The 25,117-nt window shown below is 44.2% G+C and overlaps 1 protein-coding gene across 1 annotated transcript in view; it reads left to right on the top strand.

Moving 5' to 3' along the window:
- The first annotated feature begins 1,895 nt into the window (after window positions 1-1,895).
- Window positions 1,896-25,117, top strand: part of LOC122942059 — a 60,137-nt gene continuing 36,915 nt past the window's right edge. The window contains exon 1 of the mRNA XM_044299553.1: window positions 1,896-1,968. The gene's annotated coding sequence lies outside the window, so the exon portion shown is untranslated. The remainder of the gene's footprint in view (window positions 1,969-25,117) is intronic.

Below are 25,117 nucleotides of genomic sequence, written 5' to 3'. Positions count from 1 at the left end.
AGGGGGCAGACCCCCCTCCCTCCCCAGTTTAAATTTCATTGGTGGCCAGTGCGCCCCCTCTCCCTCCCTCTATTGTAATGATAACATTGGTGGCACAGTGTGCCCCCCCTCCTCCCTCCCTCTATTGTAATAATAGCATTGGTGGCACAGTGTGCGGCCCCCCCTCCCTCCCTCTATTGCATTAACATTGGTAGCAGTGTGCGCCCCCCCCCCTCTATTGTTTTGATACATTGGTGGCAGTGTGCGCCCCCCCCCTTCCTCCCTCTATTGTTTTAATACATTGGTGGCAGTGTGCGGCCTCCCCTCCTCCCCCCCCTCCCCCCGATTATTGGTGGCAGCGGAGTTCCGATCGGAGTCCCAGTTTAATCGCTGGGGCTCCGATCGGTAACCATGGCAACGAGGACGCTACTGCAGTCCTGGTTGCCATGGTTACTTAGCCTTGGCAATAGTAGAAGATTCATACTTACCTGCTGGCTGCTGCGATGTCTGCGTCCGGCCGGGAGCTCCTCCTACTGGTAAGTGACAGCAATGCGCCGCACAGACCTGTCACTTACCAGTAGGAGGAGCTCCCGGCCGGACACAGAGATCGCAGCAGCCAGCAGCCAGGTAAGTATGATGCTTCTACTCCGCTGCCACCAATGATCGAGGGGGAGGGGGGGGGGCGCACGCTGCCAGGCAGCAGGGGGCAGTCTTGTACACAGTTTTTTTGTATATTCTAACCTGAAGCGTCCCCATCACCATGGGAACGCCTCTGTGTTAGAATATACTGTCGGATCTGAGTTTCACGATGTAGCTCATATCCGACAGTATATTCTAACATAGAGGCGTTCCCATGGTGATGGGGACGCTTCAAGTTAAAATATACCATCGGATTGGAGAAAACTCCAATCCGATGGTATAAAAGAACTCCAGACTTTACATTGAAAGTCAATGGGGACGGATCCGTTTGAAATGGCACCATATTATGTCAACGTCAAACGGATCCGTCCCCATTGACTTGCATTGTAATTCAGGACGGATCCGTTTGGCTCCGAACGGCCAGGCGGACACCAAAACAACTTTTTTTTCATGTCCGTGGATCCTCCAAAAATCAAGGAAGACCCACGGACGAAAAAACGGTCACAGATCACGGACCTACGGACCCCGTTTTTGCGGACCGTGAAAAAATACTGTCGTGTGCATGAGGCCTAAGGCTACATTCACACGACCGTATGTGTTTTGCTGTCCACAAAAAATACGGATGACGTCCGTTTGGCATCTGTATTGCATCCGTTTTTTTGTTTTTTTTGCGGATCCATTGTAACAATGCCTATTTTTGTCCACCAAATGGACATGTATCTTTTTTGCGGGGCTACGTAACGGACATACGGATGCAGACAGCACACGGAGTGCTGTCCGCATTTTTTGCGGACCCATTGAAATGACTGGGTCCTCCGCCTATCCACAGAAAAAACGGAAACAAAACATGGAAAACGGACATGGAAACAAAATACGTTCGTGGGCATGAGACCTAATATTGTGGTTTGCATATTTTAACCCTTTGTGCCCCAGAGGTTTTTGCGTTTTCGTTTTTCACTCCCTTCCTTTCCAGGGCCATAACTTTTTTTTATTTTTGCCTCGTTTTTAACGGGACAAATTGCACTTTCTAATTCCACCATTTAATATTGCATACGAAGTAGTGGAAAGATGGAAAAAAAATCCAAATGGGGTGAAATTGGAAAAAAAAATCCGCAACAATTTTATGGGTTTTGTTTTTACGGCGCTTCCTATACTGTAAAACTGACTTGTTATTTTTATTCTCCAGGTCAGTATGATTATGGCCAGTGTCGGATTGGGGTGTCTAGGGCCCACCAGTAAAATGTATTTTGGGGCCCACAGTACGGATACATTCAAATATTACCTACTCACACAGCCGCAAGATGCTACCAGATGATTATATATGTGGGTCCCTGCAGCCACTTTGAGAAGGTAGGTCCTGGGGAGAAGAGGACACTGTTAGCTTTCCTCTATACCTAGAACTCATCTCAGCTCTGATCGTGTCTATTATAATAAAAAATAGAAACACAGGCTAGTTGAGTTGCTGTATCTTGAATATATGTATGTAGTGCAGTAAGTCTACTGTGTTATGTGTCATTTGTGCAGGGGGTGGGAGACTAGGGGCGCACCTTGCTCAGGGGCCCACCGGGGAATTCACCTGTACCCCTGTGGGCCAGTCCAAGCCTGATTATGGCAATACTACATATGTATAGTATTTCTTGTGTTTTTAATACTGAAAAAAAAATGAAAACCTTGATTTTTTTATTTTATTTATTTTTCTATTCATCCCTCTATAACTTTTTTGTAGTTATATAAACGGAGCTGTATGAGGGCTCATTTCTGTGGGACAATCTGTACTTTTCATTGATATCATTTTGGGGTGTGTATGACTTTTTAACCACATTTTATTTACCATAATATTTTGTAGGAGGTGAAGTGACCAAAAATGGTGAATCCGCCATTTTGAACACCCCCCCCCCCCCCCGCCCATTTCACGGTTTGCTATGTGGGATAAATATTTTTCTATTTTAATGGTACAGGCATTTCTCCATGCAACGATGCTTGTGTTATGTATTTTTTTTTGTTTATGCATTTTAATTTTCAATTTGGGGAAATAAGGATTTGAATTTTTATATTTTGTTGTTTTAAAAAATGTTTTTATATATATATATATATATATATATATATTATATATATATAATTTTTTTTTTTTCATACACTCATACACTCCAATGCTAACTGTACACTCCAGTGCTACACTATATTCCTACGGAGCCCTGCCACAGGCAGGGGCTGCTGCACACTCCATCTGGCTCCCACAATCCTCCCCGGAGGGGATACAGAGCACACCCTCAAATTTTTGCAAGTCCAGATGTCGTGGTCACATTTGACCATAGTAACTGAAGTGTTATAAGTCCACAATCTGAATTACCGCCAGTTGTGGAAATTAGGCCCGGGTGTCTGCTGTTTAAAACAGCAGGCACCTGGTGGCTGCGGAGCCCGCCATGCTTGCAATCGTGCCATCTTTGAAGACCTGGCCAGTGCCGTACATGTTTGGTGTTGGTCGGGAAGGGGTTAAAGGGCTTCTACCACCAGAAATACTGTTATGTAGCTGACTGACATTAGCGATGCGCCCATGTCAGCACTACATAACAGTATGTTTCTAACATTTTGTCCCTGCAGCCGTTTTGGTAAAAAAATAAGCACTTTCATAATATGCTAATGAGCCTCTAGGTGCTATGTGGGCGTAAAATCAGCACCTAGAGCAGTGGTGGCAAACCTATGGCACGGGTGCCAGAGGCGGCACTCGGAACCCTCTCTGTGGGCACCCACACCCTGGAAAAAGTATGTGGTGTACCAATATGCCTTAGACTTTTCCTGCCATTCATCAGCACAGGGTGAGCTATGAACGGCACAGGTAGTGCACTGAATGTAGGCAGGCTATTATAACTAAATGATAAAGTACATGGAAGATATACTATTGGACTGTAGTATTCAGGGTAAATTGCCGTTCTGGGATAAATAAGTGGGTTTTGGGTTGCAGTTTGGGCACTCAGTCTCTAAAAGGTTCACCATCACTGAACTAGAGGCTCCGTCCACTCACCCTTTATCCCGCCCAGGTCCCCTGTTCTGCCCGTCCTGCTCCTCTTGATTGATGTCACGAAATCCCGCGCCTGCTCCGTTCACTTCTGTATTCGGCGCAGTGAGTGAATGATGCGCTCCCGGTGACGGATTCCTCACTGTGCCTGTGCCGACTACATCACAGTGAGGAAGCCGGCATCAGGAGAGCGGCCTTCACTCACTGCTCCTACGGCGAAGACAGAAGTGAACGGCGCAGGCGCGGGATTTCGTCAACGATGCGGTGGACCGTGGCATCAATCAAGAGGAGCGTGGCGGGCAGAACAGGGGACCTGGGCGGGATAAAGGGTGAGTGGACAGAGCCTCTAGGTACTGATTTTACACCCACATAGCACCTAGAGGCTCATTAGCATATTATAAAAGTACTTTTTTTTACCAAAACGGCTGCAGGGACAAATGTTAGAAACATACTGTTATGTAGTGCTGACATGGGCGCATCGCTAATGTCAGTCAGCTACATAACAGTATTTCTGGTGGTAGAAGCCCTTTAAGTAGCTAATGTTGACCATTTTATTGTTGAGTGATGGTCAATACTCTTTTTTTTGTACTGCAAAGATTACTGCACCATAATTAGGTCTCATGCACATGGCTGTTGTTCGCCTGTTCTTTGCATTGGGGACCGCAATTGGCATTCCCCAATGCATGGGCAACATCCGTGCCGATTCTGCAGATGGATCCTGACCCAACTTGAATGGGCCCGTGATCTGTCCGCATCTCAAAAAATAGAACATGTACTTATGTTGTGGTGCCGAGGCATGGAGAGAAACCTCACGGAAGCACTCTGTAGTGCTTCCATGGGGTTCCATGCCTCTGTTTTGCACTGCACCTTCCGGGTGGCATACCCATTCAAGTGAATGGGTCCACATCTGTGATGCGGTGAGCACACGGCTGGTGCCTGCATATTGCACAACCGCTGTTTGCAGGCCACAATATGGCATGGCAGTACATGAGCACTTAAACTTGGAGACTTTGGAAACTTTGAAGAAACGCCTGAATTAATGCCCTCACATTTGGTAGAAATAATTTTTATGCATTTTGTCCCTCATCCATTTTTCCTGCTTTGCATAAGAATCCTATCCTGTTTTAATCTCTGTCAATTCACGTAAAAGACAGCATTATGCCACGTCTGTGCCAAATTGATATAACGGCGTGTACCAAATTAGCAAATCAAACCTCATTTTTAGCTATAAGACAGCAATAGTAAATCTCCCTCTTTTTTATCTCTAGTAAACGGCATAACCTTTGTGCATACAGATCAGTACAAGTAAGAATTGCCAAGAAATATAGAATGCAAGGTGCAGGAAAATAAATAGGTTCAATATGTAAAAGAAAGATCAGCATTGGTTTGCTCAAGACTGTCACTGCTGGTAACAGAGATAAAAGCGTAACTGCCAGCGATACAGAGCAGACACAGAGCTGATAAACGGCTGGAACAACTGGAGGCCCGTGGACGGGGTAGTCTATAGAATTCAGTGCTTAACAGTGAATAATTAGTAAGAAAGGTTAAAGGGAACCTGTCACCGGGATTTTGTGTATAGAGCTGAGGACATGGGTTACTAGATCGCCGCTAGCACATCCGCAATACCCAGTCCCCATAGCTCTGTGTGCTTTTATTGTGTAAAAAAAACCTGATTTGATAGATATGCAAATTAACCTGAGTCCAGCGTGAAGGAGCTCAGCACCGCCCCGCATCCTCAGAATCTCCTCCTTGCTCCCCGACGTCAGAAAGCTAGAGCGCTGTAATCTCACGACCTGTGAGCTAGCGCATGCACAGTTCGTTCCCTGAGGCTGATGCCAGCACAAGGGAGGAACACTATGACAACACTGTACATGCGCTAGCTCACGCATCACGAGATTACGGTGCTCTAGTTTTCTGATGTTGGGGAGCAAGGAGGAGATTCGGAGGATGCAAGGTAGTGCTGGGCTCCTTCACGCTGGACTCCTCTCACATACAGGACACATCTCAGGTTCATTTGCATATGTATCAAATCGTTTTTTTTTACACAATAAAAGTACACAGAGCGGTGGGGACTGGGTATTGCGGATGTGCTAGCGGCCATCTAGCAACCCATGTCCTCAGCTCTATACACAAAATCCTGGTGACAGGTTTCTTTTAAAGCAAAGGGGATTTATAGGATTAGAAGTACACGGCCGCATTATTCCAGAAACGGCACCACTTCTGGGCTGTGTCTGGTATTCCAGCTTAGCTCTGTTTAAATCCTCTTTCACACGAACGGTACGGATTGTGTCAGGATCTGTTCAGGAAGAAAACTAATAGTTTTGCATGCAAGTTCAGTCAGTTTTGGGTGCGTTTTTCACACGCGTGAAAAAAATAAAAATAAATAAGAAGAATAACAATATTCATCTCCTATCAATCATCAATTTAAAATGCATTGCATCCGGAAGCAATGTATTTTTAAGGCAAGCCCCTTTCACTTCTTTTAAACCAGAGCTGCGTTAAAAACGCAGAATATAGAAGATGCTGCAATTTTTCCTGAATGCAGAAATGATGCATAAAAAGGATTCAGTCCGGATGCTATGCATTTGCTTCACGCATCGCACCCGGACGGAAAACTTGCTTGTGTGAAAGAAGCCTAAAGAGGACCTGTTGTGGCATTTAGAAATGAACCCCTTAATGACCAGCCTTTTTCAGACTGGCGTCACGTTTTGGCTTCGGATGCGTCCCGGGTGCATTGCGGCAGACCCGCACGAGTAGGTATGCAATTGCAGTCAGTTTTGACTGCGATTGCCTTCCGTTGTTCAGTTTTTATGGCGCGCGTGCAATGCGTTTTAAAAAACTGAATGTGGTACCCAGACCCGAACTTCTTCACAGAAGTTCAGGTTTTGGTTCAAGGTTGTGTAGATTGTATTATTTTCCCTTATAACATGGTTATAAGGGAAAATAATAGCATTCTGAATACAGAATGCATAGTACAATAGGGCTGGAGGGGTTAAAAAAATTAAAAATAATTTAACTCGCCTTAATCCACTTGTTCGCGCAGATGGTGATAGACCATGTGATGAGCGCAGTGACGTCACCACAGGTCCTTTTCCTCACAGATGAAGACAGAAGAGATGCCGGCTGCGTGAACAAGTGGATGAGGTGAGTTACATTTTTTATTTTTTAACCCCTCCAGCGCTATTGTACTATGCATTCTGTTTTAAGAATGCTATTATTTTCCCTTATAACCATGTTATAAGGGAAAATAATAATGATCGGGTCCCCATCCCGATCGTCTCCTAGCAACCGTGCACAAAGTAGAGCATGCTGCGATTTTCACGCAACACACAAGTGATGCGTGAAAATCACCGCTCATGTGCACAGCCCCATAGAAATGAAAGGGTCCAGATTCAGTGCGGGTGCAATGCGTTAACCTCACCTTTTTTTTTTTTTTTTTTTTTTTTTTATCATCACCTTCCAAGAGCTCTAACTTTTTTTTTTTTTTTTTTCCATCTATGTAGCCATATGGGGGCTTGTTGTTTGCGGGACAAGTTGTAGTTTTTAAAGAGTTTCTACCACCAGAAATACTGTTATGTAGCTGACTGACATTAGAGATGCGCCCATGTCAGCACTACATAACAGTATGTTTCTAACGTTAGTCCCTGCAGCCGATTTAGTTAAAAAAGCACTTTTATATTATGCTAATGAGCCTCTAGGTGCTATGTGGGCGTAAAATCAGCACCTAGAGGCTCCGTCCACTCACCCTGTATTCCGCCCAGGTTTCCAGTTTTTTTAACCATTTAATAGTCCTACAAGGTGACTATAATAGGTGATATTTTAATAGCTTCTAAAATACATTGTACTATTCCTATAGTGCAATGCATTTTATTGTCAGTGCTATACTGACATTTACCATTCACCTTCACTAGGCACCAGCCTGCCTGCACTGACATCGGCATCCCACAATCCATGGCCAGGACAAGGTATTTTGGTGCCCTAGGTACAAACCGGATTCCAAAAAAGTTGGGACACTAAACAAATTGTGAATAAAAACTGAATGCAATGATGTGGAGATGGCAAATGTCAATATTTTATTTGTAATAGAACGTAGATGACAGATCAAACGTTTAATCCGAGTAAATGTATCATTTTAAAGGAAAAATCAACAAATCCAAACAAATCCCCAAAAAGTTGGGACAAGTAGCAATAAGAGGCTGGAAAAAGTAAATTTGTGCATAACGAAGAGCTGGAAGACCAATTAACACTAATTAGGTCAATTGGCAACATGATTGGGTATAAAAAGAGCTTCTCAGAGTGGCAGTGTCTCTCAGAAGCCAAGATGGGCAGAGGATCACCAATTCCCACAATGTTGCGCAGAAAAATAGTGGAGCAATATCAGAAAGGTGTTACCCAGCGAAAAATTGCAAAGACTTTGCATCTATCATCATCAACTGTGCATAACATCATCCGAAGATTCAGAGAATCTGGAACAATCTCTGTGCGTAAGGGTCAAGGCCGTAAAACCATACTGGATGCCCGTGATCTACGGGCCTTTAAACGACACTGCACCGCAAACAGGAATGCTACTGTAAAGGAAATCACAGAATGGGCTCAGGAATACTTCCAGAAACCATTGTCAGTGAACACAATCCACCGTGCCATCCGCCGTTGCCAGCTGAAACTCTACAGTGCAAAGAAGAAGCCATTTCTAAGCAAGATCCACAAGCTCAGGCATTTTCACTGGGCCAGGGATCATTTAAAATGGAGTGTGGCAAAATGGAAGACTGTTCTGTGGTCAGACGAGTCACGATTCAAAGTTCGTTTTGGAAATCTGGGACGCCATGTCATCCGGACCAAAGAGGACAAGGACAACCCAAGTTGTTATCAACGCTCAGTTCAGAAGCCTGCATCTCTGATGGTATGGTGTTGCATGAGTGCGTGTGGCATGGGCAGCTTGCATGTCTGGAAAGGCACCATCAATGCAGAAAAATAGATTCAGGTTCTAGAACAACATATGCTCCCATCCAGATGTCATCTCTTTCAGGGAAGACCCTGCATTTTTCAACAAGATAATGCCAGACCACATTCTGCATCAATCACAACATCATGGCTGCGTAGGAGAAGGATCCGGGTACTGAAATGGCCAGTCTATATGTTTCACCTATAGAGAACATTTGGCGCATCATAAAGAGGAAGGTGCCACAAAGAAGGCCCAAGACGATTGAACAGTTAGAGGCCTGTATTAGACAAGAATGGGAGAGCATTCCTATTTCTAAACTTGAGAAACTGGTCTCCTCGGTCCCCAGACGTCTGTGTGTTGTAAGAAGAAGGGGAGATGCCACACAGTGATGAAAATGGCCTTGTCCCAACTTTTTTGAGATTTGTTGACACCATGAAATTCTGATTCAACATATTTTTCCCTTAAAATGGTAAATTTTCTCAGTTTAAACTTTTGTTCCGTGATTCATGTTCTATTCTGAATAAAATATTAGAAGTTGGCACCTCCACATCATTGCATTCAGTATTTATTCACGATTTGTATAGTGTCCCAACTTTTTTGGAATCCGGTTTGTAGTTAAGGCAAATTGTGCCCCCATCCCCCCACATACACACATAGGCCCTGATTTATTATTGCCCGATGCATTTTTTAGGCATAGAAAAGTCGCAAATCCACTGGATTTGTGACTTACCAATGCATTTGTGACCCTTCAAATCGTAATGTGCAATTTATGCCTCCCTCGCCAAGATATCAAATTTTTGATTAAATAATTTTACATTAAAATAATTTAGATAATGTATATCATTATTTGGTTAATGTCTAATTATTTACTAGACTATAAGTATTAAATATCCACCAAATAAGGTTAGCACGTCCATTTCAGTAGATCAATGTACCACAAATTGCTTTCTTGAGAAACAGGATCAGTAGTTTTTTTTTTTTTTTTTTTGTTAGGATGATTGACTTTTGTATTGTACTTTACAGGTTCACAGAGGTTTGCCTTCCAGCAGTGTTCATTCACAACACTACACCAAAACATAAGCACTTGTGTCACTCTACGTCCTCCCATCCCTTTTAGTTCCAGTGTGCAGCTGGGTAATAAAAAATACTGGTGTTCAATTGGAATTATAGGGATGCACTGCTTGAATAATCTAAATTTTCTGTAAAGGGCATCTGTCAGCAGATTTTTACCTATAAAACTGGCTGACCTGTTACATGTGCACTTGGCAGCTGAAGACATCTGTTTGGGTGCCATGTTCATATGTGCCCGCATTGCTGAGAAAAATTAAGTTTTAATATATGAAAATGAGCCTCTAGGAGCAATGGGGCATCTGTTAACTTGCTGAACACCCGCCAGGGATATTTTCATTAACCCTTTCATGACCAAGGGTCATTGATGCCCCAATGTCCAGGTCAAAATTTACAAATCTGACAAAATCTGATGTGTCACTTTATGTGGTAATAGCTTTGGAACACTTATCCATGCTATTCTGAGATTGTTTTCTCGTGACACATTGTACTTCATGATAGTCATATATTTGAGTCAATATATTTCACCTTTATTTATGAAAAAATCCCAAATTTACCAAAAATTTGGAAAAATTCACAATTTTCCAAATTTCAATTTCTCTGCTTCTAAAACAGAAAGTCATACCTAATAAAATATTTATTACTTAACATTCCCCATATGTCTACTTTATGTTGGCATCATTTTTGAAATGTCATTTTATTATCTTAGGACGTTAGAAGGCTTAGAAGTAATTCTTACAATTTTTAAGAAAATTTCCAAAACCCACTTTTTAAGGACCAGTCACTTTGTGAGGCTTACATAGTGGAAACCCCCCATAAATGACCCCATTGTAGAAACTACACCCCTCAAGTTACTCAAAACTGATTTTACAAACTTTGTTAACCCTTTAGGCGTTCCACAAGAATTAAAGGAAAATGGAGATGAAATTTCTAAATTTCACATTTTCTGCAGATTTTCCATTTTCAAAAAAAAATTTGAGGGTTAACAGCCAAACATTGAGGGTTAACAGCCAAACAAAACTCAATATTTATTACCCTGATTCCGCGGTTTACAGAAACACCCCACATGTGGTCGTAAACTGCTGTACGGGCACACGGCAGGGCGCAGAATGAAAGGAATGCCATACGGTTTTTGGAAGGCAGATTATGCTGGATTGGTTTTCTGAACGCCATATGTTTTTTATTTTTCTGCCGATCGTCTTGTGCAGGGGCTAGTTTTTTGCAGAAAGTGTGGAGGTTTATATTGGTACCATTTTTGGGTACATAGGATTTTTTGATCATTCATTATTACACTTTATGGGGCAAGGTGACCCAAAAATTGGCTGTTTTGGAACAGTTTCCATTTATTTATTTTTACAGCGTTCATCTGAGGAGTTAGGTCATGTGATAATTTTATAGAGAAGATCGTAACGGACGTGGCAATACCTAATATGTATACTTTTTCTTATTTATTTAAGTTTTACACAATAATAGCATTTCTGAAACCAAAAAAATTATGTTTTAGTGTCTCTATAGTCTGAGAGCCATAGCTTTTTTTATTTTTTGGGCGATTGTCTTAAATAGGGTATCATTTTTTGCGGGACGAGGTGACAGTTTGATTGGTACTATTTTGGGGGTCATACGCCTTTTTGATCGCTTGCTGTTGCACTTTTTGTGATGTAAGGTGACAAAAATGGCTTTTGTTTTACACAGTTTTTATTTAATTTTTTTATGGTGTCGTTACGGACGGGGTGATACCTAATATGTGTAGTTTAATTTATTTTTTTTTAGGAAAAGGCAATTTTTTAAATTTTATATTTTTATTTATTTATTTTTACTTTTTTTTTCACTTTTTTTTTTTTTTTTTTATCAAGTCCCTCTTGGATCATGAAGATCCAGTGGGGCTGATGGCTGTACTATACTTAGCAATGCTCTTGCATTGCAAAGTGTAATACATTCAGATGCCCTGTAGGTGGCAACAGCGGACGCTTTTGCAAAGCGTCCGGTTGCCAGGGCAACCATTGAGGCTGCCATCGCAGCGCAGCAGCCCCGATGGTGGAGAGAGGGAGCCCCCTCCCTCTATTAACCCCATGGATGCCTCGGCATCTAGAGGGTTACAGAATTTACAGCAGAGTGTCAGCATAGAGCTGACACTCTGATGATGGCGGCGGCTCAGGAATGGAGCTGCCGCCATCAAACAGCAGGGGGGCAGACGGGGGTCAGCGCTGGAAGTGGGGGGGAGGGAGGTATGTCACGGCAGCAGGGGGCGGACTCAAGGAGGGGGCAGCGCCGCAGCACTAGGAACAGACGGAGGGGGCACAGATAGGCAAGCACAGATCGGGGCGGGGGGGTAAGTGCACTCACAGATCGGAGGCGGGGGGGGGGATTTGGTGTCTGCTCGCACAGATCGGGGGTGGGGGGGCGCTGCACAGATGGGGGGGCTGCGAGGACACTGCTTTCAGGCTCTGATCTGCAGAGCGCAGATCAGAGCCTGAAATCGGCATTTTGCACAGACTAACCAATCGGATCAATTGCCAGCAAGGGGCCACTCTGATTGGTCCCTTGCCGGCATTACTGCACTGACAGCATACAGGGGCAGGGGCAGAAGCTACAGACAGGGCAGCATACAGGGCAGGGGCAGAAGCTTTAATCCAAGCGCTTTGCAGCGCTTGGATTAAAGAGCTGTCAGAACGTATATATACGTGGTAGCTGCACGGGGTATGTGCAGCTATCACGTATATATACAGATTGCGGTCTGGAAGGGGTTAACCAACTGCACACCAGGATTATATATAACATTTGATCCTTCTGTCATTTGAATACAGTGGTAATATTCCCCAGTAATAGCTCCAACATATGCTCCAGTATTAAAGGAGTTTTGCCATCCCAGACAATGGGGGCATATCGCTATGATATGCCCCCATTCTCTGATAAGTGCGGGTCCCACCTCTGGGACCCGCACCTACAATGAGAACGGAGCGGGGAAATAAAAAAGGGTGGACTGCGCATTCGCAGCCTCCCTCCATTTATTTCCATGGGGCCGCCGAAAATAGCCGAGCCCCATCAAAATTAATGGGAGCAGGGGCTGCACGTGCTCGGTGCGCTCCTATTCACTTCTATGGGAGCAGCGTGGAGCAGCGCTTGATGGTGGACGGACCCCAGGAAATCCGGGGTCCTCCAGCCACAGCTCTCCCCACTCCGTTCTCATTGTAGGTGTGGGTCCCAAAGGTGGGACCCACACCTATCAGACAATGGGGGCATATCCTAGCCATATGCACCAATGTATGTGATGGTAATACCCCTTTAAGGAAAAAAGTCACTGCACTAGATATATATTTTTTTACAGTGCAGGTTATGCTTTTCCATCATAGAAAGATATGCCAAGAAATACCAGATCAATAGAGGCCATAAAGCAATTCTTAGTAGGCTCTACCAGGAGAATAGGGGCCTATTCGTAAAGCGAAGTTGCATTTGCTAAATGAAAACATAAAATGAAATGTGAACTTTATTATTACTGATATATACCTACCTGATACCAAGGAAGTTATTTATTAAACTAGCAATAAATACAACATTATGCCATTGAGGTTATCAAACACACTAGGTCACAAGGGAGACCCAGAGCTGCAGAAATGGTACTTCTTAAACTAGCTGTGGTGCCCAGGGTGGTTAGCCTCTCAGCTAAGTGTCTTAAAGCTGATCTGTCACCAGGGGCAACCCTATTAAACTATACTCATCATGCTGATTAAAACAATACCTTTCTTTTGTCTGTATGCTAAACGGCTGCAGAGATATCTGCATTTTTATTCATATACAAATGAGAAGTTCAAGCACCAGGAGGCAGGGATGAATCCTTTGAGCACTGCTTTGTAATACCCCCTTCCCCTTGATTGACAGGGCTAGAGACATGCTGAGCGCAGAGCTGTGTCCTAGCATCTACATATCATATACACTATGTGCTATAGCTTCACCACACTGAATATATAAAAAAAAGGACGTATGTGTGTATGTATGTTCCGCGAAAAACTCAAACGCAACCATCCATTTCAACGAAACTTGGTATACACATCCCTTGCTACCTGTAAATAAATCTTGCGAGGGTCTCAGCTCTCTAAGACATACAGTTCCCGAGATATTCCCCAAAAATGACCTGCATTAGCCAATACAAGCCTGCCAGCCTTTCACTTAAAGGGATTCTGTCATCACATTTTACCCCATACAGTAAAAAGTAAAACATAGCTACTTGTAGGTCTTCCTGAGCTGTATTACATGATGCCCTTATTAACTAATAGTCTTGATTTTATTTCTTTATAAAATCGATTTTAGTGATATGCTAATTGTGCCGGCATACATACATAATTCCTCTGGGTAGCCATCTTATATACTTCTGGCATATGTAAAAAAAAACAAAAAAAACTGAACTCTCATCTTCCTGAAGCCTGGGTCACATATGATATAGATGGACACTTTTATTACCACTACTCTGTGAGGCCGGCTATAAAAAGGTCATAAAGGCTATACCAGGCCCAGCTCATCCTGTCCTGTAAGATAAGATCAGCTCGCTGTCAAGCCTGGCTGGAGCGTGACGTCATTAATTTCCAGGTCGGTTTGAGGAGAGCTAATAGCCCTTAATTTGCTCTGGGCATAAAACCAGTCCACTTTCATATTTCATTTATGAATCAACTTATGCCCTTTTTGACACCAGATCCAGGCTCTACAGAGTATTGTGGTTAATTGGGTATCAAATATGACTAGAGGATGTGATTCTGTAGCTGACCTATGGGTGGTAGAAGAACTACAGGTCCCATCATTACCGTGTGTGGTCTCATTCTGTAGGTAAATAAATAAGGATCGCAAATATGTATTCTGTATAAAAATATGCCGATGTATCAAGGAGATACGGGCTTAAGTATAACCCTCATTGTAGGAACTGAACTTTGATGGGGTCATAAAACACTTGGGGGCCATCCCTAGGCTTCACAGTCACTCTGCTGCCATTGGCTGACAGGAGTAAGTCTCCTGCCCATGGGAGAGTTCATAAAAATCCATGCACAAGGAGAGAGGAGAGAGACCCATGGAACATCACCAGACACTTAATTGGACATTGACGGCATATCCCTGTATCAGAAGAACTTTGAGGGTCTCCCCTGATACATACTGAAAAGGGGTTTGCAAGGATTCAAAAAGGACATATGAACGACCATCTGAAACCCTCCAGAGAAACTAAGTATTCTTTCATCTTTTTCCCTTTCATTTGAACTGTCGTGATTATTTATATTGTTATTATTATTCTGTAGATTTATAGTAATTTTCATTAGACTTGTATGCACTGCTTTTTACCTCTTATTAAATATTATAAAATCTAAATGGCCAAGTCTTCCATATTCTAAGCTGCTGAACAACGTACCTTGCCTTTGAAGAGACGTTACCAGGTAGTTAGTTAAATTGCATTTAGGAATTGTAGCTGGGGGCGATCGGATCCATAGTTTGTGACACTAATGACCTACATAAGGTGCTCACCCCTCGGTCCGGTGCCCAGTGCCACCTTCCTGAGTACAGCGCCGCCTCTAATATAATATATATAAGTGCCGGCATGTGCACTTTGCTCGACGATGCCATTACCTGTAGTCTGCACGGGTGCAGACTACAGTGTGTAGTGTGCACACACAGGATTTCAAACAGGCTCAGGGATTACATCAGCGCGCCGGTTCTTGAATATATTATATTAGAGGTGGCGAGGGGTGCACCTCGGCACCAAGTTAGGAAAGGATATCCCCTTAGGTACCTTCTGTAAATCATTAACATATCACTAAAATCGATTTTATAAAGAAATAAATCAAGACTATTAGTTAATAAGGGCATGATTTAATACAGCTCAGGGAGACCTACAAGTATCTATGTTTTACTGTAGGGGGTAAAATGTGGTGACAGAATCCCTTTAAATCCTAACTGCCATACAAACGGTCACTCCTTATCAGCCAATAGAAGCTCACAGGTCTTACTCCAGGTTGCCTTAACAACTGATCACAGGTTTAGCAGTTCGCAGGTCCTGAAATATTCAGTCATATGACGTATGACGGCACAACTACACTGCTACATGCATGGGGGGCAGGGGCCACTATTAAACGGACAGGGGCGCCGTGGAGTTCACTGTTAAAGGGGCGTGCACAGTGGAGGTCACTGTTAAAGGGGCGGGCACTGTGGAGGTCACTGTTACAGGGGCATTCACTGTTAAAGGGGCGACCACTGTGAAAGTCACTGTTAAAGGGGAGGTCACCGTTAAAGGGGCGGTCACTGTCAAAGGGACGCCCACCATGAAAGTCACTGTTAAAGGGGCGGTCACCGTTAAAGAGGCGGCCACCGTGAAAGTCACTGTTAAAGGGGCAGACTGTGAAAGTCACTGTTAAAGAGGCGGTCACCGTTAAAGGGGCAGCCACTGTGAAAGTCACTGTTAAAGGGGTGGTCACCATGGAACCCACCGTTAAAAGGGCGGCCACCGTGAAAGTCACTGTTAAAGGGACGACCACTGTGAAAGTCACTGTTAAAGGGGCGGTCACCGTTAAAGGGGCTGTATTACAACCAGTGCCCTATGACAAAATGGAGGCTGTTGTGAAGGCCCTCATGGAGGCAAACCTGCAGCAACACCAAGCTAATAAGCAGCAGCAAGAGTCTAACCAGTTGCTGCTACAACACGTGATGGCTTTGCAGACAGCAGGAGCAACCCCTAGCATCCGCGATGCCCGGAAAGCAGTCCGTGCCACGGTTCCTAAGATGACCCCCGCAGACGACATCGAAACCTACCTGGCAATGTACAATAGAGTAGTCATCAGGGAAAAGCTACCCCGTGACCAATGGGCTGAGGTTGTTGCTCCATTCCTGGCATCTGATTCCCAACGAGTGTTTTTCAACTTGCCGGCTGATCAAGAGGCCGACTACCAAAAAGTAAAGGGTGAGATTTTGGCAAGACTCGGAGTGAATCTGTTGGTCCGGGCCCAGCGGGTACATCAGTGGGGGTTTAAGCTGGTTGAGCCTGCTAGGACCCACTATTATGACTTACTCCACCTCTTGCAAAAGTGGCTACAGCCTGATGTGCCGAGTCCCCCGGCCATGCTGGATAGACTATTAGCTGATATGTTCTGGAGGGCTTTGCCATACCTTCTCCAGCACTGGATCGGTCAGGTGTCTCCTGGCAATGCCCTTGAGATGGTGGACCTGGTGGAACAATATTAAGCTACCAGGAATCTAAAGGAGGGTTCTCATACGCTGGAACCTAAGCCCTGCTGACACTGAAGCAAACCCTAACTTAGGGAGCTGGGAATGAGACGGCCAGTACCTTCCACTGTGAAGACCTAGAAGCAATACGCGGACAAAGGGGAGAATAGGAGGACTTAGCTTGAGATGAGCGGGAAGTAGAGGATCCACAAATAACAAGTATAGAACTCCAGAAGGAAAATATCAACCGCAAAGTCAGCAGTAAGAGGCAGACTTAAATAAAGCCTCTTAAACAGCTAATGAGCAGAATCTGTGGAGAGGTGGGATCCTGCCCACAACAACAAACAGAAGGGAAACAGAGAAAGACCTGTCAGATAGACTTGCATGCTGCAAGTCTATCCAATCTTCTCAGAGCTCTCACAGGGCAGGCAGTGACAGTCACTATATGCCAGGAGGTTATGTGCAACAGGTACCCCAGTGTCTCTAGATCACTTGTGCCAGATGGAAGTGGGAGACACTCCGGCGGAGGCTCTGCTGGACTCAGGGAGTCTGGTGACCCTAGTAAGGGCTACCCTGGTGTAGTCCACGAAGTATACTGGCCGGAAAGTCAGGGTGATGTGCATTCACGGAGACTTAAGACTCCCCCACCGTACTGGTGTCTCCAACCACGGTGGCCGGTAGATAGACCTATGAGGTGGCTGTCTCCACAAATCTACATTGTGAACTCATAATAGGGAGAGACTTCCCGGGCTTCCCGGCACTGTGGTCTGCTATGAGAGTGACTGATATCCATGAGACAGGGGTAACCCTAGCAGAGTGGCCTGGCTCAGGGGGGAGACCAGAACCCTGGGAACCTGAGACCAAATGGCCAGTGGTAGGAGTGACCACCACTTCAGTGGAAGAGGGGAGACAACCCCCGCTAAGTGTGATGGTGGGAGACCAGGAGGACTTACCGCCGGATCCTGAATTGGCACACCTCTATGTCTCCGGGGATAATTTTGGTACCGCCCAACATCGGGACCCAACCCTATCCTACGCCTGGAAAAATGTGTTAATAATAGATGGTGAACCACAACAACCTGGGGCAGAGTTAGTGTTTCCCTGTGGTTCATCAAGATATGTTGTATCGGGTAAACCAACTACAGGGTAAGCCCATTGAACAATTGGTGGTCCCCAAGGCTTATCGCAAGCTTGTGTTAGATCTAGCCCACCAACACGTTCTCGGGGGTCACTGGGAGCTTCAGAAAACTCAGGATCGTATTCTACAGTGGTTTTACTGGCCCAGCATATTCAAAGAAGTGGAAAAGTTTTGTAAGTCTTTATTTTATTTTTATTTTTTTGAGACAATACATTTTTATTGTTAATTTTAGAAAAAGGTATCAGTATTACAAGTAATAATACAGTAACAGAAATAACAAAGGAGTGTTCCGTACAATTTGTCTTCCTCAGTTGGGAACTACATCAGGCACAAGCACCATATACCACATATGTACTTTATTCTCAGAAGATACTGATTGGTAATGGTGTAGCATAGTTGCTGGACAACCACAAAAGCCACCTATTATGTGTAATCACCCTGTGATACAACGAGTGAGCAAACACCAATGCATATGGAAATTTACCAGTTGTACTACCGCTTTTATTGGGGGAATGTGCCTCTTTCCATTGACGAGCTATCACTTTATTCGAGGCATTAAAGATATGAATTGACAGAAAAATTTCTCAATTGGTAGTTGTGTAAAGAAACTGGATCACAGAAGCCAACTACCTAAAACATAACTTTTATTCTTAGATTTTAAGATCAACAGGGTCCCACTCCAGGGGACTAATCCAACATAGACAAACAACCAAAAACGGCCGATGTGGAACAGACAGGGATGCTCTAATATTGACAGCGGGTACTGGGCAACCATATGGGGTCCCTGGTATAACCCTAGGGTGTCCCTGGTCTCTTTCTCTGCCCAGAGATGCCCCCAGATGGTAGAGGCACTCTGTCCCCGTGCCTAAAACTGTCTGTCCTTGCAAAGGCCCTTACCACACAGATTGGCCCATATAGATGCCCGGGTCATTCAATGCGTGATTTATTACCTAAATAATATTGGTCTCCCTTCTAGTCTCGACGCGTTTCACCTGTTGTAAATAGGCTCATCAGGAGACAGTGAAGGTAAACGGGTGGTCCACCCACAATATTTGGTGGCCACACGCCAATAGTTTAGCACATATAAACAAAAAATCAATCAAAGAGAAAACAATAAATTATAACTGGAGCAACCCCACGGTCGCAAACCCACAGCCAAAGATCTCACAACAATAATATGTTATCAACACATCCAGCCAGTTCAGATAAAACCGATTTATTCAGATTGATACTTATCTTTACGCTGCATGAGTCCTAAGCGACGACCTGTGAGTAGGGCTGCTCCAGGGGGCACTAAAGATGAGGCTCCAATTTGTGTGCTGGTTCCTAGCAGATTTAAATGCTCAGTTGGGGGCGGTGCCTAATTAACTCTCCAATCACCAAATAGATAGGGATGTCATGTGGTATAATCTCCACTCCACCCCCTGTATTGACAAGTACCCTGGATTGATCTAATCTAGAGATATTAATATCTACTGGGGTGTTACAAATGTACTGGGTGTTATTAGAGAAAGCCCCCTCTCACCTGTTAGTGATGTTATAATATACACTGCTGGCAATGGCATTGTTTTTTGCTGCTGCCGAATCGCCTCTGTGCTCGATCTTATCTGGTGGAACGCACGCCGAGGCTCCAATATGGCCGTGCGTTCCACTGAGCATCGGCCAATCCGGGCCTGTGACGTCAATGTCTGTGCGCCGGACAGGAACGCGGTGTTAGTTAACATCACTAACAGGTGAGAGGGGGCTTTCTCTAATAACACCCAGTACATTTGTAACACCCCAGTAGACATTAATATCTCTAGATTAGATCAATCCAGGGTACTTGTCAATACAGGGGGTGGAGTGGAGATTATACCACATGACATCCCTATCTATTTGGTGATTGGAGAGTTAATTAGGCACCGCCCCCAACTGAGCATTTAAATCTGCTAGGAACCAGCACACAAATTGGAGCCTCATCTTTAGTGCCCCCTGGAGCAGCCCTACTCACAGGTCGTCGCTTAGCGTAAAGATAAGTATCAATCTGAATAATCGGTTTTATCTGAACTGGCTGGATGTGTTGGTAACATATTATTGTTGTGAGATCTTTGGCTGTGGGTTTGCGACCGTGGGGTTGCTCCAGTTATAATTTATTGTTTTCTCTTTGATTGATTTTTTTTGTTTATATGTGCTAAACTATTGGCGTGTGGCCACCAAATATTGTGGGTGGACCACCCGTTTACCTTCACTGTCTCCTGATGAGCCTATTTACAACAGGTGAAACGCGTCGAGACTAGAAGGGAGACCAATATTATTTAGGTAATAAATCACGCATTGAATGACCCGGGCATCCATATGGGCCAATCTGTGTGGTAAGGGCCTTTGCAAGGACAGACAGTTTTAGGCACGGGGACAGAGTGCCTCTACCATCTGGGGGCATCTCTGGGCAGAGAAAGAGACCAGGGACACCCTAGGGTTATACCAGGGACCCCATATGGTTGCCCAGTACCCGCTGTCAATATTAGAGCATCCCTGTCTGTTCCTCATTGTCCGTTTTTGGTTGTTTTGTTGTTTGTCTATGTTGGATTAGTCCCCTGGAGTGGGACCCTGTTGATCTTAAAATATAAGAATAAAAGTTATGTTTTAGGCATTAAAGATATGGTCTACAATCCAGCTAGCTTCATGTGGAATCTCAACCAAACCTAATCTTAGGATAGCCAGTTCAGGCTTCACCACATTTTGCAGACCCGTCACCTCCTCCAATATAGCAGATATCTCTGCCCAGAAGTTTGTGATTAAAGGACATTGCCACCACATATGAAACGGCGTGCCAACCTGGCCACCTCCTCTGCAGCATAAGGATGAGTAGTTTGGGATAATGTGAGACAACCTGTTCGGGGTCAAGTACCATCGAAGCTGTATTTTCCTGTTCTGTTCCGAGTGATTGATACAACTAGAGCACATCATAGACCAGTACATAGCATCTATCCATGAATCCAATGAGAATTTTTTTTTTCCCCAGCTCCGTCTCCCATTTTAGCATAAAGGGTTGTTTACCCCTACCAGCGGCTGAAAGGAAAATCGAGTACCAAACTGAGAGACTGGAGCGGTGGGTATCATCATCCTTAAGTAGTCTGTAGAGTGAATCTGCTTTATCTAATTCTACTTTAAAAGGGATGTTAGAAAGAAAATGATGGATCTGCAAATACTGATAAATTAGCAAGCTAGATAATGTAGAGAGTAGTGTTTCAAAATCCTTCAATGTTGAGGCAGCAAATAGGCAATCCAGGGTACCCACACCGCAATTCAACCAGTTAGTGAGTGAGAGTGTAGGGATATGATATTCTATAGTCGTGATAGGGAATGATCTAATGTCCAAATTTGGTTGCTAGACCTAAGCAATTTCGAGCAGGCAAAAAAGGTGGCTTGCATAGTGCATAAACGTAGAGAGCAACTTTATGGTTTCATCACACATGCCGCCATTAGCGTTTTCAAGGACTTCCTTTTAACAAAGTGTTCCCCTATATGTAACCATTTGTGAGGTGCATTTGGAGACCACCACTCCATGGCCTGGTCCATTAGGTTGGCTAAATAGTAATTATACAAATCTGGGCCACCTAAGCCACCTAGATGGAGGGAGGGGGGGTATAGTGCCTTTTTATTAATTCTGGGTCGGGAGTTGCCCCATATAAAGCGGGACATGTCCTCTTGCAGCTGCTCAATTAAATGTTTCGGTATTTTGAGCGTGACACAGCGGAATTTAAATAACATTCTTGGCAGTATTAGCTAAATTAGTTTATTTTCTGCAATCCAGGATAGTTGCACCTTGGAGTACTTGGCATAATCCCTCTGCAAGTCTGATCTTAGACTTTTTATATTGAGGGGAACCATCCCAGAGAGTCAACTCCACCCCCAAGTAGGTCAACGATTTTTCGACCCAGTTATATTGATAACGATTGCAAAGTTCATGTCTTAGAGTGTCCGGAATATTTATGGGCAGTACATTTGTTTTGTTGATCTTAAGCTTGTAATGTGATAGTTAGGAGTACTGGGTAAGTATTTTGGAAGCCACTTCTAAGGATTTAACAGGATCTGACAAAGTAAGAATAACATTGTCGGCATAGAGCCCAATACAATGAGAACGTGCACCTACCAGAACCCCTGAGATCTCCTTGCATGTGCGGAATAATTCCGCCAAGAGTTCCATAACCAGTGTGAAAATAAGGGGTGATAACGGGCAACCTTGTCTGGTGCGTTAGTGATTGGGAAAGTCTCTGATAGAAAACCCGAGGCCAAGACTCTTGGAGGGAGTGGAGTACAACCCGGATATAGCTTGTAGGATGTGTCCCTGGAATCCGAATTTCTTAAGCACTTGGTCCAGTAACCCACAGTGAACTCTATCAAATGCTTTTTCAGCGTCCAAAGAGACAAAGACAATGGGGGCCCTGGACCAATTTGCGATCTGGAGGAAATTAAAAAGTGCCATCCCTGCATTGCCTGCCAGGCACAAAGCCTACCTGGTCAGAGGCAACCAGGGAGGGCGGAAAAGCGTTGACACGAGCAGCTAGTAATTTAGCGAATGTTGTCAGTATTGAGTAAGGAAATTGCCCTAAAATTTTCAGGGGCGGTAGGAGATTTCCCAGGTTTAGGCAAGGTAACCACTGTGGCTGAAAGCATGTCAGGTGTTATGTAACCAGATGACATAAAGCGAATATAACGTTTTTTCAAATAGGGAAGTAGTGTGGAGTGAAATGTTTTGTAGTATTCAACTAGGAATCCGTCTGGTCCCGGTGCCTTGTTGATTGGTGTGGCTTTAATAGTTGCAAGGATTTCCTGTTTAGTTATAGGTTTGTTCAAAGTGCGAATGGCATCAGGGGACAGGGAGGGGAGAGAGATAATGAGTCCTAAAAAGAGGAAATGTCAGCAGAAATGGGCTGGGTCAAGCCTTAGGTTTGCGGGTGGGTGATCAGTGAGTTAGCATAATGCACTCTAACAATCCTAGATTCTGCCTACCTGCTGTTTAACCTGTGTGCTAGCTCTATCTCCCGTATGATAATTTTTTTATTTTAGGAGCCTCATCCCTAACTCCTGACGGTACAGAAGCATGGACCTCAGAGAAGATCTACAGTTCTGTAATGCAGCTAAAGACAGGGCATAAGGATGAAACTTATGTCTCTGCTCTGCTTCTTTCAGTTGTGTGAGGGCTTCCTGCATTGCCTTGTCCCTACTCTTTTTCAATCTTGCCGCAGACTGTAGTCGGACCCCTCTCATAAATGCTTTGTGTGTAAGCCATAAAGTGTCTGTTTATTTCAGGGGTATCATTGAAATTCAGAAACTCCTTTAGGGTGACAGAAAACCCCACAACTCGTTCAGGGCATTTAAGTAAGTATGTGTTCATTCTCCATTGTGGAGGGGGGGGGGGAGTAGGGAAACCATTCTCAATCAGTATACACACAGGTGCGTGATCTGACCAAGTGGAGCTTCCAATGTCAGACCTCAGAACCATACGTAGCAGCAGGTTTCTGGAGACTAATATATAATCTATTCGTGATTGGGACCTATGCGCCAAGGAGATGAACATATAATCACGTTCTCCCCCATATTGGTATCGCCATATATCACGATAGGGCGAGTCGTGGAGACTCGCTTGAAGATCTGCACGGTGGCTCCTATGTGATGATCTATAATTCAGATCTGAGCTAACCGAAACATTGAAATCACCTCCTATTATCACTTCCCCAACTGCTAATGTCTGTACTTTTTTAAACAGTCTCCTGCAAAAGGCCAGTTGTCTAACATTGGGGGCGTACACAGATACTAATTAACCGTGCAAACCAGGATAACATATCTCCCCACAGAGTCTATAATGCATTCTGTCAAAGAAAACGCGATTGTGGATTTTATACATATAAAAACTCCTGCTTTAATTTTTTAGTGGTATGAGAGTGATAAATTCTGGGGAATCTCCTGTGCACACATCTTTGTGCATCTCTCTATAATAAATGAGATTCTTGTATAAAGGCCACATCGCATTTGGACTTTAGGATCTCCACCCACAGTTGTGTGCGTCTATATGGGGAGTTCAGACCCCTTACATTAAGCAAATAAACTTTGAACCACATGACACAGAGTTATGGTTCCCCTGTATAATATACGGCCAGATCACTATGTGGTGACGATAAGGAGCCTGATGAGGCGCAGTGCACAACGCATAATTAACAGTTAAAGGAACACAGTTACAGAAAAAAAAAAAATGAATAGTAAGGTACAAAAGAAGGCCAACATGGCAAAAATGCCTTAACAAGGTTTGTGACCTATGGGTCAGATGGATGAAAATGAAGTGTAAGGTCTGGGGCAGAAAAGTAAAAGCCCCCACTACGGACCAACACTTAGGAATAGATCTTACAACTCCTATCTATTGCGAGACACACAAATCAGGCAGTGTCCCACCCTGGGGCAACCTTGTCTAGACGGGCAACTGCGTCACTTGCCGGTTGAGTTTCTTGAGTGACGAGGCCCCTTTCTAGCAGCTTGTGAGATGCCCCTTGCGGCGAGTTGAGAGCTTGCAGAGTCCCATTGTAGGTGACCAGAAGTTTCACCGGGAATTCCCAACGATACTTTACTTGATGCTGCCTCGTAACTTTGGTAATAGGGGCAAATTCCTTCCTTTTTGTCAAGTGAAGCTGTAGAAAGATCCGTGTAGACAGATATGCCCATAAAAACATCAGAAGGCTTGGGGTCGCACCTCAGAGCCCTCAGGAAGGCTTCTTTAACTGTGAAAAAATTTATCCACGCTATGACATCTCTGGGTAAAGCTGCATCCAACCCCTGTGGTTTCGGCACCCTGTGGATCCGATTAATTATCAGGTCCCTGTCCGTGGTTGTTGGTAGTGCTGCTTTAATAAGCTGCTGAAGAAATGTCTCAAGTTCAGCCGGTTCCACAGTTTCTGGAATCCCACGAACTCTGATATTATTGTGGCGATATCTGTCCTCCAGATCATGTGGTTTGGCTGAAATTTTTGCAATATCTTCCTCCATAGCCTCATGGGCATCAATGAGAGAATTATGCGATGCAGTGTTGACTCTTGTTAGGGAGCATTTGGAGGCAGCTCAGTGAGCCTGGAGTCGGGTCTATAATCGGCAGGCTTGGGTCCGGATCTTTAAC

The sequence above is a fragment of the Bufo gargarizans genome, chromosome 6 (assembly GCF_014858855.1).
Source record: "Bufo gargarizans isolate SCDJY-AF-19 chromosome 6, ASM1485885v1, whole genome shotgun sequence".
Taxonomy (NCBI): Eukaryota; Metazoa; Chordata; class Amphibia; order Anura; family Bufonidae; genus Bufo; species Bufo gargarizans.
Note: the sequence above shows the minus strand (reverse complement) of the source record. Positions and strands in the feature narration are given on the sequence as shown.